Below are 13,479 nucleotides of genomic sequence, written 5' to 3' on the forward strand. Positions count from 1 at the left end.
TAGCCAACAACAACGTTCATTTGGTTGCAGCTAGCTAGTTGCGATTATCCAGTGTTAAAGGTCCAGTGATTCAGTGATCCCGGCAGAAAATCAAATAGGTTCTAGGTCGATAACGCGCTGTGCAGACAGTGCAGACTGGCTGATAATAGTCCAGACTAGAGCTGGCTGGTAGGTAGTGCAGGCCACGGACAATGGTGAAAAACCGGTAACGGTGGCTAATAGCAAGTAGCTAGTTAGCTGGCTACTCCCGTCCAGTAGACAGAGAGGTAGATAGCCAGGATATGGGCCTGCTCTTTTTATTTTATTTATATTTTTTTATTTTTTATTTCACCTTTATTTAACCAGGTAAGCCAGTTGAGAACAGGTTCTCATTTACAACTGCGACCTGGCCAAGATAAAGCAAAGTAGTGCAATAAAAACAACACATAGTTACATATGGGGTAAAAAAAACATAAAGTCAGAAATACAACAGAAAATATATATACAGTGTGTGCAAATGTAGCAAGTTATGGAGGTAAGGCAATAAATAGGCTATAGTGCAGAATAATTACAATAGTATTAACACTGGAATGCTAGATGTGCAAGAGATGATGTGCAAATAGAGATACTGGGGTGCAAAAGAGCAAAATAAATAACAATATAGGGATGAGGTAGTTGGGTGGGCTAATTTCAGATGGGCTGTGTACAGGTGCAGTGATCGGTAAGGTGCTCTGACAACTGATGCTTAAAGTTATTGAGGGAGATAAGAGTCTCCAGCTTCAGAGATTTTTGCAATTCGTTCCAGTCATTGGCAGCAGAGAACTGGAAGGAATGGCGGCCAAAGGAGGTGATGGCTTTGGGAATGACCAGTGAGATATACCTGCTGGAGCGCAGACTACGGGTGGGTGCTGCTATGGTGACCAATGAGCTAAGATAAGGCGGGGATTTGCCTAGCAGTGATTTATAGATGGCCTGGAGCCAGTGGGTTTGACAGACGAACATGTAGTGAGGACCAGCCAACAAGAGCGTACAGGTCACAGTGGTGGGTAGTGTATGGGGCTTTGGAGACAAAACGGATGGCACTGTGATAGACTACATCCAATTTGCTGAGTAGAGTGTTGGAGGCTATTTTGTAAATGACATCGCCGAAGTCAAGGATCGGTAGGATAGTCAGTTTTACGAGGGCATGTTTGGCAGCATGAGTGAAGGAGGCTTTGTTGCGAAATAGGGAAGCCGATTCTAGATTTAACTTTGGATTGGAGATTCTTTATGTGAGTCTGGAAGTTGAGTTTACAGTCTAACCAGACACCTAGATATTTGTAGTTGTCCACATACTCTAGGTCAGACCCGTTGAGAGTGGTGATTCTAGTCGGGTGGGCGGGTGCTAGCAGCGTTCGATTGAAAAGCATGCATTTAGTTTTACTAGTGTTTAAGAGCAGTTGAAGGCTACTGAAGGATTGTTGTATGGCATTGAAGCTCGTTTGGAGGTTTGTTAACACAGTGTCCAATGAAGGGCCAGATGTATACAAAATGGTGTCGTCTGCGTAGAGGTGGATCTGAGAGTCACCAGCAGCAAGAGCGACATCATTGATATACACGGAGAAAAGTGTCGGCCCAAGAATTGAACCCTGTGGCACCCCCATAGAGACTGCCATAGGTCCAGGCTAGCTCGAGGCTAACTGATGCTTACTTCGGGGGCAGTGGTGATTAGCCTACAGCAACATCCATTCGACATCCATTCGGTTGCGGCTAACTAGTTGCGATCCGGTGTTAAGGTCCAGTGATTCAGTTATTCCGGCAGAAAATCCGATGTTCTGGGTGAAAACCGCTAACGGTCGCTAATATCAAGTAGCTAGTTAGCTAGTTAGCTGGCTGGCTAGTTTCAACTGGAGATTCTATATAAAGGTGAGTAAATAATATAATCCGTTCTACATTGAGTGAGGCGGGTTGCAGGAAGGTATATTTAGTAGAAGGATGAAAAGTGTGATAGGGAAATATATACGTAAAATACAAAAAAAATACAAAAAACAGGCTATTTACATGGACACACAAGAGAACACGATCGCACTGCTACACCATCTTGGGAGTACTGTATATGCTATAATTTCATTGTGTCTAGGAATTTATATCCATCCATCTTCACGATTATCTACGTATGTTGGGAAATGTAAATATTGGTAAACAATAACAGAGAAAGTTTTGTAATCTAGGTCTAATTGCTGCAAAATGTTTTTATTGCCATCAACTGGAAAGCCTTATATTCACCCTCTATTACAAACTGGAGGAATTAACTATTTAGTTACATCCCACTAGACTGCAGTGCCTTGCAAAAGTATTCATCCCCCTTGGCGTTTTTCCTATTTTGTTGCATTACAACCTGTAATATAAATGGATTTTTATTTGGATTTCATGTAATGGAAATACACAAAATAGTCCAAATTGGTGAAGTGGAATGAAAAAATAACTTGTTTGAAAAAATTCTAAAAAATAATTTACAGAAAAGTGGTGCATGCATACAGTGAGGGAAAAAAGTATTTGATCCCCTGCTGATTTTGTACGTTTGCCCACTGACAAAGAAATGATCAGTCTTTAATTTCTATGGTACGTTTATTTGAACAGTGAGAGACAGAATAACAACAAAAAAATCCAGAAAAACGCATGTCAAAATGTTTATAAATTGATTAGCATTTTAATGAGGGAAATAAGTATTTGACCCCCTCTCATTCAGAAAGATTTCTGGCTCCCAGGTGTCTTTTATACAGGTAACGAGCTGAGATTAGGAGCACACTCTTAAAGGGAGTGCTCCTAATCTCAGCTTGTTACCTGTATAAAAGACACCTGTCCACAGAAGCAATCAATCAATCAGATTCCAAACTCTCCACCATGGCCAAGACCAAAGAGCTCTCCAAGGATGTCAGGGACAAGATTGTAGACCTACACAAGGCTGGAATGGGCTACAAGACCATCGCCAAACAGCTTGGTGGGAAGGTAATTATTCGCAAATGGAAGAAACACAAAATAACTGTCAATCTCCCTTGGTCTGGGGCTCCATGCAAGATCTCACCTTGTGGAGTTGCAATGATCATGAGAACAGTGAGGAATCAGCCCAGAACTACACGGGAGGATCTTGTCAATGATCTCAAGGCAGCTGGGACCATAGTCACCAAGAAAACAATTGGCAACACACTACGCTATGAAGGACTGAAATCCTGCAGTGCCCGCAAGGTCCCCCTGCTCAAGAAAGCACATATACAGGCCCGTCTGAAGTTTGCCAATGAACATCTGAATGATTCAGAGGAGAACTGGGTGAAAGTGTTGTGGTCAGATGAGACCAAAATCGAGCTCTTTGGCATCAACTCAACTCGCCATGTTTGGAGGAGGAGGAATGCTGCCTATGACCCCAAGAACATCATCCCCACCGTCAAACAAGTAGGTGGAAACATTATGCTTTGGGGGTGTTTTCTGCTAAGGGGACAGGACAACTTCACCGCATCAAAGGGACGATGGACGGGGCCATGTACCGTCAAATCTTGGGTGAGAACCTCCTTCCCTCAGCCAGGTCAATGAAAATGGGTCGTGGATGGGTATTCCAGCATGACAATGACCCAAAACACACGGCCAAGGCAACAAAGGCGTGGCTCAGGAAGAAGCACATTAAGGTCCTGTAGTGACCTAGCCAGTCTCCAGACCTTAATCCCATAAAAAATCTGTGGAGGGAGTTGAAGGTTCGAGTTGCCAAACGTCAGGCTCGAAACCTTAATGACTTGGAGAAGATCTGCAAAGAGGAGTGGGACAAAATCCCTCCTGAGATGTGTGCAAACCTGGTGGCCAACTACAAGAAACGTCTGACCTCTGTGATTGCCAACAAGGGTTTTGCCACCAAGTACTAAGTCATGTTTTGCAGAGGGGTCAAATACTTATTTCCCTCATTAAAATGCAAATCAATTTATAAAATTTGTGACATGCGTTTTTCTGGATTTTTTTGTTGTTATTCTGTCTCTCACTGTTCAAATAAACCTACCTCTTTGTCAGTGGGCAAACGAACAAAATCAGCAGGGGATCAAATCCTTTTTTCCCTCACTGTATGTAGTCATCACCTTTGCTATGAAGTCCCTAAATAAAATCTGGTGTAACCAATTACCTTCAGAAGTCACCTAATTAGTTAAATAAAGTCCACCTGTGTGCAATCTAAGTGTCACATGATCTCAGTATATATACACCTGTTCTGAAAGGCCCCAGAGTCTGCAACACCACTAAGCAAGGGGCACCACCAAGCAAGCGGCACCATGAAGACCTAGGAGCTCTCCAAATAGGTCAGGGACAAAGTTGTGGAGAAGTACAGATCAGGGTGGGTTATAAAAAAATATCAGAAACTTTGAACATCCCACGGAGCACCATTAAATCCATTATTAAAAAATTGAAAGAATATGGCACCACACACAACAAACTTGCTTAGAGAGGGCCACCCACCAAAACTCACAGACCAGGCAAGGAGGGCATTAATCAGAGAGGCAACAAAGAGACCAAAGATAACCCTGAAGGAGCTGCACAGCTCCACAGCGGAGATTGGAGTATCTGTCCATAGGACCACTTTAAGCCATACACTCCACAGAGCTGGGATATATGGAAAAGTGGCCAGAAAATAGCCATTGCTTAAAGAAAAAAATAAGCAAACACGTTTGGTCTTCGCCAAAAGCAATATGGGAGAATCCCCAAACATATGGAAGAAGGTACTCTGGTCAGATGAGACTAAAATTGAGCTTTTTGGCCATCAAGGAAAAAGCTATGTCTGGCGCAAACCCAACACCTCTCATCACCCTAAGAACACCATCCCCACAGTGAAGCATGGTGGTGGCAGCATCATGCTGTGGGGATGTTTTTCACCGGCAGGGACTGGGAAACTGGTCAGAATTGAAGGAATGATGGATGGCGCTAAATACAGGGAAAGTCTTAAGGGAAACCTGTTTCAGTCTTCCAGAGATTTGAGACTGGGATGGAGGTTTACCTTCCAGCAGGACAATGACCCTAAGCATACTGCTAAAGCAACACTCAAGTGGTTTAAGGAGAAACATTTAAATGTCTTGGAATGGCCTAGTCAAAGCCCAGACCTCAATGCAATTGAGAATCTGTGGTATGATTTAAAGATTGCTGTACACCAGCGGAACCCATCCAACTTGAAGGAGCTGGAGCAGTTTTGCCTTGAAGAATGGGCAAGAATCCCAGTGGCTAGATGTGCCAAGCTTATAGAGACATACCCCAAGAGACTTGCAGCTGTAATTGCTGCAAAAGGTGGCTCTACAATATATTGACTTTGGGGGGGGGGTGAATAGTTATGCACACTCAAGTTTTCCGTTTTTTGTCTTATTTCTTGTTTGTTTCACAAAATATTTTGCATCTTCAAAGTGGTAGGCATGTTGTGTAAATCAAATGATACAAACCCCCCAAAAATCCTATTTAATTCCAGGTTGTAAGGCAACAAAATAGGCACAATGCCAAGGGGGGTGAATACTTTCTTAAGCCACAGTATATATACTGTAAAGTCAAGCAAAAAACAGACTTATTTGACAGAATTAGGAAATCTCAAATAATTTTTATGATTGTAAACAAGTTCTGGCATGTTATTGGATGTGTTGTATATAGTATATGTTTGTGAATGCCACTTTATTTTGGATAAATGTTTTTACTTGAATATTTTGTTCAATAATAAAGAATATATATATAAAAATTCTCTCTTTCTCACACTCTGTCTCTCTCTCACTCTCTCTCTCTCTCTCTCTCTTTCTCACGCTCTCTCTCTCTCTCTCTCTCTTTCTCACGTTCTCTATCTCTCACGGTCTCTATCTCTCTCTCTTTCGCGCTCTCTCTCTCTCTCAGTCACCTGCATTCATCCAGCCTCTTTCTCTAAACGGTTGCACTGCACCTCTTTAGAGAGCTGAAAGGCTGAGTGTTTCCCAATTCAGCTGTGCTCTGAGATTGCTTTTTTGGAGCTAAAAAACAATTATAGGAGAATTGAATTTGAGTTGAATGTGCTTTGATGTGTTTTGTATTCCCTTCCTCACCACAGACAGATCGTAAAGTGTTTTTGCAGTCACCAGATGGTCAGGCTGTATTCTGGTAGGCTAAGGTGTTTATTGTCTGGTCCATTCTTGAGAGTAATATCAATTGACTGTAATGTGTTGTGTGCTCTGATAATTCTAGCTCTGTGCTCTGATAATTCAGATTTGGCCAGAGGGAAAATGAGTGTGCATGTATTGGCTAAAGTGTACCAGGGGAGGAGGGGTACAGTGTGCCAGGGGAGGAGGGGGACAGAGACAGGCATGAAGGGAATTCCAGTTCTGTTTGGATAACTCTTGGTTTTCCAAGTGTGTGTGTGTGTGTGAGAGAGAGAGAGAGAGAGAGAGAGAGAGAGAGAGAGAGAGAGAGAGAGAGAGAGAGAGAGAGAGAGAGAGAGAGAGAGAGAGAGAGAGTGCGAGAGAGAGAGAGAGAGTGTGTTTGTGTGTGTGAGTGAGAGAGAGAGAGAGAGAGGGAGAGAGAGAGAGAGAGAGCGAGAGAGAGAGAGAGTGTGCGAGAGAGAGAGAGAGTGTGTTTGTGTGTGTGAGTGAGAGAGAGAGAGAGAGAGAGAGAGAGAGAGAGTGTGTTTGTGTGTGTGTGTGAGAGAGAGAGAGAGAGAGAGAGAGAGAGAGAGAGAGAGAGAGAGAGAGAGAGAGAGAGCGTGGGAGAGAGAGAGCGCGCGAGAGAGAGAGAGAGAGAGAGCGAGAGAGAGAGCGCGAGAGAGAGTGTGTGTTTGTGTGTGTGTGTGTGTGTGTGTGTGAGAGTGAGAGAGAGAGAGAGAGAACGCGAGAGAGAGAGAGAGAGTGTGTTTGTGTGTGTGTGTGTGTGTGTGTGTGTGTGAGAGAGAGAGTGTGTGTGTTTGTGTGTGTGTGTGTAAGTATGTATGTGTGTGAGAGAGAGAGAGAGAGAGAGAGAGAGAGAGAGAGACGGTGTGTGTGTGTTTGTGTGTGTGTGTGTGTGTGTGTGTGTGTGTGTGTGTGTGTGTGTGTAAGTGTGTGTGTGTAAGTATGTATGTGTGTGAGAGAGAGAGAGAGAGAGACGGTGTGTGTGTGTTTGTGTGTGTTTGTGTGTAATCAGACACCAGTCAGCACTAAAAGAAGCTGGAGGGCACTGATGCTCTCACACACTGCAGACACTGTCACTTGCTGATAAAACAATCAGTTTGACACACACACACAGCACAAATACATACATACAATGGCACCCTATTCCCTTTATACTGCACTTGGAATAGGGTGCAATTGAAACCATTGAGGTCAGCTTCACTATTATTGCTTTCAAATTGCCACTCGATGATGTCATTGAGGTCACACTTGCTAGAGGTCACACTATTTCATCTGCTAGCTTTTGATCTCAACTGTCCATTTCTCCATGGCCATAGGCTATGTCTTAAATGGCACCCTATTCCCTATATAGTGCGCTACTTTTGACCAGAGCCGATGGGGCTACAGCCATGGTCACAAAGTTATTTATATTTTCATCAAGTTTAATCTAAATCACATAGGGTCCCTTTCTTCTCCATATTAGCGGTATCATGAGGAGGGAGACATTTTGAAATTGTCCATGAAAAACTATCTGTCGGGCTTGGGCTGTGCAGTCTGGCAATTGACTTTCTTCTCTCTCCTTGATAGCAGAATTACAGTTGAATGTTGGCTGACCTAATGCAATAGAGACACCATACGGGTCTGGGTAATACAATCTCCCTGAATCTGTGGCTGGATAGAGAGTGAGATATCAGATCAGAACTAGAGGAGGTAGGTTTGTAAAGAAAGCAGAATGAGAGTGTATGAGAGAGTGAGAGAGAGAGAGAGAGAGAGAGAGAGAGAGAGAGAGAGAGAGAGAGAGAGAGAGAGAGAGAGAGAGAGAGAGAGAGAGAGAGAGAGAGAGAGAGAGAGAGAGAGAGAGAGAGAGAGAGAGAGAGAGAGAGAGAGAGAGAGAACAACAACACAATTAGACCCAACCAAATCATGAGAAAACAAAAAGAGAATTACTTGACATATTGGAAAGAACAAACAAAAAAACAGAGGAAGCTAGAATGCTATTTGGCCCTAAACAGAGAGTACACAGTGGCAGAATACCTGACCACTGTGACTGACCAAAACTTAAGGAAAGCTTTGACTATGTACAGACTCAGTGAGCATAGCCTTGCTATTGAGAAAGGCCGCCGTAGGCAGACCTGGCTCTCAAGAGAAGACAGGCTATGTGCACACTGCCCACAAAATGAGGTGGAAACTGAGCTGCACTTCCTAACCTCCTGCCAAATGTATGACCATATTAGAGACACATATTTCCCTCAGATTACAGCGATCCTCAAAGAATTTGAAAACAAACCCAATTTTGATAAACTCCCTTCTCTACTGGGTGAAAAACCACAGTGTGCCATCACAGCTGCAATATGTGTGACCTGTTGCCACAAGAAAAGGGCAACCAGTGAAGAACAAACACCTGTAACGATTCCGGCAGTCTGAGTCGGGTCCTGTCGGTGTACTAGTTTTTCTGCTCGTGATCTCCAGTTTCCCGAGGGTTCTGGAACGCTCCCTGCCTGGTTGCCGGGCAACGTTGCTAGGCGGGAGCTCTCTTGATTTCCGCACCTGCATCCCATCAGCAATCTGCACACCTGGTCCTGATCATCACCCTTCTTAGGCTCTGGCCTAACATCCATTCCCTGCCGGATCGTTAGCCATGAACAGTATGTTTATCAGCGGATCAGTCTTAGAGCTTAGAGCATTAGTTTTGTTGTTTTGCACCTTGTTTGCTTGTTGTATGCTTACCTCCGTTTTGTTCTCCCTGCAGTCACTCGTCCGGAACCTTCACCCAACCTCTGCCTGATGGTCGGCGGCTGCCGAGCCATCATTGGACCAACTACTGCACCCTCAACAACTCATCCACGCCGCCCGCTCTGTTCCCTGGATTATTCAGCAGCACTCGTGGATCAGTTAAATAAACACTCACCTTTGACACCACTTACCTTGTCCTGGTCTGCTTCTGGGTTCTGGCTTAGTAAACCGTGACAGAACGATCCGGCCAGTAATGAACCCAGCGGACCTGGACTCTGTTCGCCATGCCATTACCCATCAGGAGAAGATGTTGGGCCATCATAGCACGGTACTACAGGAGATCGCGTTGTCAGTTCGGAACCTTTCTACCGGTCTGACGGAGGTCCAGAACCAGCGCAAGTTTCCGGTGGAGGATCCACTACCGGTTTCACCCATCTCGCCTGCCGCTTCTGGAGCTGTGTCCTTCCGTGAGCCCAAGGTTCCGACGCGGGATAAATATGAGGGGGAGCTGGGAAGATGCCGTTCCTTCCTTATGCAGTGTGGATTAGTGTTCGATCTACAGCCCTACTCTTATGCCACAGACAAAGCTAGGATAGCCTTTGTGATTGAGTTGCTGCGCGGTCGAGCGCTGGAGTGGGCTTCAGCCGTTTGGGAACGACAGGATCCCTGCATGGCTTCATACCAGGGGTTCACGGCCGAGATGAGGAAGCTCTTCGACCATTACGTCCGAGGGAGGGACGCAGCTAGGCGCCTGTTTTCGCTTCGCCAAGGAACTCGCAGCGTGGCCGACTTCGTGATCGAGTTCAAGACGTTGGCTGTGGAGAGTGGGTGGAATGAGGAGTCTCTGCAAGCGGCCTTTTACCAGGGTCTGTCGGAGCAGCTCAAGGATGAGTTGATCTCCTATCCGGAGCCTAGTGACCTGGACAGCTTGGTAGCCTTGTCTATTCGGGTGGATAATCGAGTCCGAGAGCGAAGGAGGGAGAAGCAATGGGTCCCGTCCAACCGATCAGCTTCTCAGGTTCCAGTCGGGTCGGGGATTGGACCAGAATACGTCGATCATCGTCCACCACACAGGATTAGTGGAGAGGTCCTGTCTCCCGATTCTGAACCCATGCAAGTGGGGGCGGCACGGGTTAACCAAGGAGGAGCGCCAACACAGACGTAGGACTAACTGTTGCCTCTACTGTGGTGGTTCGGGACATTACCTCGCCACTGGTTCCCGGCGGTCGTCAAACTGCGCGGCTCGCTAAAGTTGGGAGGACTTTTAGCGAGCCAGTTTCGACCTCTCAATACCTCTGTCAGACCCCGTTTCCCGGCTACCCTTATGAACAGGAATCAGAGCTTAGCGATTAACGCTTTATCGATTCAGGTGCCGATGGAAGCTTTCTTGATGCCGAGTTGGTGGAACAGCTGGGGCTTTCCAAGGAGCAATTGCCGGAAGCCATTGAAGCTACCACTCTGGACGGCAGTAGTCTGGCACGTATCACGATGAGGACTGAACCGGTTAAGATGCTGTTGTCGGGGAATCATTCTGAGATGATTTCATTCTTCATTCTGCCGTCTTCCCATGTTCCTCTGGTCCTTGGATACCCCTGGCTGAAGGAACACAATCCCACGTTCGATTGGGTGACGGGCAAGGTAACGAGTTGGAGCCTTGATTGTCATGCTAACTGTCTCAAGACTGCCTGTCCCCATTCGGTTCCCAGTCAGGTGATTGAGGCTAAACCCCCAGATTTGTCCCTGGTTCCCCGAGACATATCACGATTTGGGGGAAGTGTTCAGTAAGCAGAAGGCTCTGTCACTCCCCCCCACCGACCATATGATTGTGCCATCAACCTGTTCCCTGGAGCTGTCTACCCCAAGGGAAGGTTATACAGTATCTCCCGACCTGAACGTGAGGCTTTGGAGACCTACATCAAGGAGTCCCTAGCTGCTGGTCTCGTTCGTCCCTCGTCATCACCCCTGGGGGCAGGATTCTTCTTTGTGGGTAAGAAGGATGGCTCTCTTCGACCGTGTATTGATTATCGGGGGTTGAATGACATCACGGTCAAGAACAAGTATCCCCTGCCCTTGATGAGTTCTGCCTTCGACTCCTTACAGGGTGCTACGGTGTTCACCAAGCTAGACCTACGCAATGCGTATCACATGGTCCGGATCAGAGAGGGGGACGAGTGGTTGACGGGTTTCAATACACCGATGGGTCACTTCGAGTATCAGGTGATGGCGTTTGGACTGACCAATGCTCCAGCGGTATTCCAAAGTATGGTGAACGACGTCCTGAGAGATATGATCGGTCTCTTTGTGTTTGTTTACCTGGATGACATTCTGATCTTCTCGAAGGAACCTTCCGACCACGTCCAGCATGTCCGGCAGGTTCTGCAGCGATTGTTGGAGAATCGCCTGTTCGTGAAGGCCGAGAAGTGCGAGTTTCACGCCCACACGACATCCTTCCTCGGGTACATCATCTCCAGGGGAGAGATTAGGATGGACCAGGAGAAGGTTAGAGCGGTTCTGGAATGGGCCCAGCCCGGTACGAGATTGCAGCTCCAGAGATTTTTGGGGTTTGCGAATTTCTACCGCAGATTCATCCGGGATTACAGCCGTGTGGCCGCTCCGTTAACTGCCTTGACTTCCAGTATCAGGACCTTCAAGTGGAATCCGGAGGCGGATCGAGCGTTTCTGGATTTGAAGAGGCGATTCACCAACGCACCGATTCTCTCTCAACCGGACACGGCCCGTCAGTTCGTCGTTGAAGTGGACGCGTCTGATGTGGGAGTTGGCGCCATCCTGTCGCAGCGATGCTCCACGGACAGTAAACTCCATCCCTGCGCCTACTACTCTCGTCGCCTTTCGCCTGCGGAGAGGAACTACGATGTGGGTAACCGGGAGCTTCTCGCGGTGAAACTTGCCTTGGAGGAGTGGCGCCACTGGTTGGAGGGGGCGGAGCAACCGTTTATTGTCTGGACTGACCACAAGAATCTTGCTTACGTGCAATCGGCTAGACGTCTCAACTCCCGTCAGGCCAGGTGGGCGTTGTTTTTCGGACGATTCAATTTTTCCCTGACGTTCCGACCTGGATCTAAGAACGGCAAGGCGGACGCCTTGTCCCGGATGTTCTCCAAGACGGAGGAGAGTGGGTCCAAGACCGAGACAATTCTCCCCCGGAACTGCGTCGTGGGAGCAGTTATGTGGAAGATTGAGGAGGAGGTGATGGCGGCCCTTCGGACGCAGCCCGGTCCCGTAACGGTCCACCCGGTCGGTTGTTTGTGCCTGAGTCGGTTCGTCCTGCTGTCCTCAAATGGTCCCACGCCAGCAAGATGGCTTGTCACCCTGGCGTGGCTCGGACGATGGCGTTTCTTCGCAGACGTTTTTGGTGGCCTGCCATGGCCGAGGATACTCGGGGTTTTGTTGCTGCCTGTCCAGTGTGTGCGCAGAATAAGAGTACCAATCGGCCCAGCTCTGGACTACTTCACCCCCTTCCTATTCCCCGCGACCATGGTCGCATCTGGCCCTGGACTTTGTCACTGGGTTGCCCGCTTCTGAGGGGAACACGGTCGTTCTGACTATCGTGGACAGATTCAGCAAGTTCGCCCACTTTGTGCCAATTGCCAAGCTTCCCTCTGCCTCGGAGACGTCCGAGATCCTGGTTAGGGAGGTTTTCAGGGTCCACGGTTTGCCCAGTGATATCGTTTCCGACCGTGGCCCTCAGTTTACCTCTGCTGTCTGGAAGTCCTTCTGTTTGGCCATTGGAGCTACAGTCAGTCTCACATCTGGTTTTCACCCCCAATCTAATGGTCAGGCGGAGAGAGCCAACCAGAAGATGGAATCCACGCTACGCTGCCTGGTCTCTTCCAACCCCACCTCCTGGGTCTCTCAGTTGCCTTGGGTTGAGTATACCCACAATACTCTCCCTACATCTGCCACTGGGATGTCTCCCTTCCAGTGCCTGTATGGCTACCAACCTCCCTTGTTCCCTTCTCAGGAGAAGGAGCTCTCAGTGCCTTCTGTTCAGGCCCATATTCGTCGTTGCCACCGGACCTGGCATCGGGCCAGAAAGGCACTCCTTAGAGTTTCGGACCGGTATCAGCTCCAGGCGAATCGTCGCCGGATCCCCCGCTCCCACCTATACCATCGGAGATAGGGTCTGGTTGGCCACACGGGATCTTCCTTTACGGACTGAGTCTAGGAAGTTGTTACCGAAGTTTATTGGTCCGTTTGTGGTGGAGAAGGTGATCAATCCGGTGGCAGTTCGACTCAAACTACCGAGGACGCTCAGAGTCCATCCCACCTTTCATGTCTCCTGCCTCAAGCCTGTTTTCCTCAGTCCTCTGTTGCCTCCTCCGCCTCCTCCTCCTCCTCCTCGGATGATCGGAGGTGGTCCTGCCTACACGGTGCGACGCATCATGGATTCCAGACGGCGGGGCCGGGGTTTCCAGTATCTCGTGGACTGGGAGGGGTATGGTCCTGAAGAGAGGAGTTGGATTCCGCGGCGACAGATCCTAGATGCTGACCTCATTCGTGACTTCTACCGCCTCCATCCTGGCGCTCCGGGGAGTCCGCCCGGTGGCGTTCGTCGGAGGGGGGGTACTGTAACGATTCCGGCAGTCTGAGTCGGGTCCTGTCGGTGTACTAGTTTTTCTGCTCGTGATCTCCAGTTTCTCGAGGGTTCTGG

Source organism: Coregonus clupeaformis, chromosome 19 (assembly GCF_020615455.1).
Source record: "Coregonus clupeaformis isolate EN_2021a chromosome 19, ASM2061545v1, whole genome shotgun sequence".
In the NCBI taxonomy this organism is placed as follows: domain Eukaryota; kingdom Metazoa; phylum Chordata; class Actinopteri; order Salmoniformes; family Salmonidae; genus Coregonus; species Coregonus clupeaformis.